This window comes from Protopterus annectens, chromosome 8.part1, assembly GCF_019279795.1.
Source record: "Protopterus annectens isolate FY-2018-M chromosome 8.part1, PAN1.0, whole genome shotgun sequence".
Lineage (NCBI taxonomy): Eukaryota > Metazoa > Chordata > Ceratodontiformes > Protopteridae > Protopterus > Protopterus annectens.
This window is the reverse complement of record NC_056742.1, coordinates 380,921,012-380,924,070: the sequence shown is the minus strand read 5'-3', so window position 1 is coordinate 380,924,070 and position 3,059 is coordinate 380,921,012.

Genomic DNA, 3,059 nt, shown 5'->3' with positions numbered 1-3,059 from the left:
CAATGCCTAACCTTCAATGAAGGCACGCCCATTTACGCACGCATGTCTTTCAAACGCTACCCAACCGCGGGGAGGACATGTAGACTCCACACAGAAGGTACTCCCAAGCCAAGCCGATGGTCTTATGGTATAAATATACAAAATGTACAATTAGTTTCACATCAAATGAAGCACCTTCACTCAGCCTCCCCAGTAGAAAAATGTTAAGTAATTCCACAGAGAATAACAAATGCAAAAATATCTGCATCCTGACATACACTTTGGATTATCACAGTATCAAAAATATTATTGAAGAAAACTGGGACATTGTCACAGGAAACCCTTTTCTGATTAACATCTTACGTGAAGCCCCATCATTTGTTTATAGGAAGGCCAGAAACATTAGAAGTTTTGTTGAATTTAAACCTAGGCCATATGAGAAAAGCACTAAAAGATGTGAAACTAATTGTACATTTTGTATATTTATACAGCAAGGTGATAGTTTTTATTGCCCTTATTTAAAGAAAATCATTAAAACCAGTGCAAGGGGTGACTGTAACACTACAAAAGTAATTTACAGGGCACAGTGCAATGAATGTGATGCATTCTATGTGAGCAAGACTGTAAATAAACTCAAGCGTAGGATTTCATGTCATCTGTCAGAAATCCACTCTGGATGTAAAAATAATGCACTAGCCAAACACCTTTCTCTTCATAAAAGACACAAAGGTTTTACATTCCAGATCCTGGATCGCATAGGCAATGTGATCTTGAAGGAAACATCCCAAATATTCTGGAGAAACATGAACTCATGTGGCAATTAAAGCTGAACTCTTTTTGGAAGCCTGGACTAAACTATAACTATTGAATTAAAAGTGCACTGGAACTTAAAAAATTGCCACATTGTTTACATGACTAATTGTATTTTATTTTATTTTATTCTACCAGTTGGTTTTGAATAGCATTTTAAATCGGTTATAATTTAAGTGTATATTTTGTTTCCATCATCATACATACATTTTTTCTTATTTTTATTTTTTTCTGGTTCTTTTTCCACTTTATTCAAAATGATGTGTAATAACAATACTAACTAATTATACAATTATATATATTTCATAGATTGTTTTTAGGGTTCTTGTACACAGACCTGAAGAAGTCTAGAAGGACGAAAGCGATCTTTGTTAACAATAGGTTATGAAAATAGAAATTGATTTTTACATGCAAAATGTATATGTATATATTTATATATATTTTTTGATTGCCAAATGAACTAAGGTTGATATATTTCCACCCATGTAGTATATTGTCTTGGATAAAATCACAGACTTAATAATCTACTTAATAATCTGGTTAAATAAAGGTACCACATCATTATAAATTTTATTTAAAGTACATAAGGGTTATATATTATTATGACAGCTACTAAGTAGGGTAGGACCAGCTCAAATGTCACACTGATGAGGGAAGGGATGTGAATTTAATGTGTGCCAATAACACTTTGTTTTACAGCACAATAAACCACTCCCATGCCTGATAAAAAGTATATATGTACATTTAGAAAGCATGTGAGGAAATTATTACTCTATTTTTGTTTTACTTGGATCGCTTGTCTGTGTACTTAATAAAGGATTTTCGACTGGAAACAGACTGCCTGCCTTGCTTGGATTACTTTTGAATACTTAGTAATGCTGTACAATTGCATATTTTCTATTATTATTTTTTGTTTTGTTTTATCTTAAGACGAGTTTAAGTTCGCTACTTCTACAACTATTGTCTGATCTGATTAATATACAGTGATTAACTAGAAATCTATGGAGTGAAAATCTTCCACACAGAGAAGTTTCTTACACTGTTTTCTCTCTCTCTTACTTTCATACATGCATACACATACATACACACACACACACACTCACACACACACACACACACACACACACACACACACACACACACACACACACACACACACACACACACACACATGCATGCATGCATACACAAACACACATATGCGTGCTTTTTATTTTACACTCACTAAACAGCAGAAGCGCTGCTTAGTGAGTGTAAAATAGTAGCTCAGCCAATCACTCTTTCACACAGGCATAAACACATACACACACATTTTTTTAATTTTACTTTATTTTTTTACATTTTACACTTGCTAAACAGCATAGGTTCATAGGTGTGTACTAGTCTAATGGCCCCGATGCCTTTACAAGCCTAACCCATAGGATTATCCTGGCATTGTACCACCCAACCTTAGTTCCCAGTGCCTCTGTTGAGTAAAGCCACTGGAGTGATCCCTGAGGTGAATTTTCTATTTCCCATCCACTCATCAAGATTCCTCTTGAAAAGGGTCAGTGAGGTGCTCTGCTTGACATGTATGGGAAGTCTATTCCATAGCATGGGCAGTTTCTGGGTTATGAACCTGTCCCTCCAGCATGTTCTGTTGATTGTGGTAATGAGGTTGAGGTCTCTGGAGCATGTGGTGCAGAGGGATTGGGATTTCTTTAGATGTAGCATTTCTAACAGAGCTGGGTCAGACATGGCTTTGTAAGTCAAGCAGAGATCACCTCTAAGTAGGTGATATGAGACAGAGAATAGTTGGTGTTTTTTGAGTCTTTCCATATTTTACAAGTGTTTAAGGCCTAGGATCTGCTTTGTGGGGTACTTTTGCGGCCTCTGCAGTTGTTGCAGGTGTTTAGTGAGGTACATGCCAGTTGGGGCATTGTATTCAATGAATGGCCTAATGAGAGAAGAGTAGAGGGAGACAATGACCTCTTTCTTCATGAATGCAAAATGCTTAGTAATGAGATTTGCCACACAGAAAGACTTTCTGACCACAGTGGCAATGTGGTGGTCAAAAGAGAAGTTGCTGTCAACCTGTGTTCCCAGATCTCTTATAACGCCTTCTGTGCTCAGTGGACTACCATTGATGTGGTAATTCATGGGAACTGGGTTTTTTCCAAATGGGGTGATGACACATTTTTTAGCATTGAGCTTAAGGCCACAGTTTTGACATCAGTTGTTGGTCTCAGTGAGGCCTTTCTATAGGATTTCAACATCACTTGGGGAGTTAA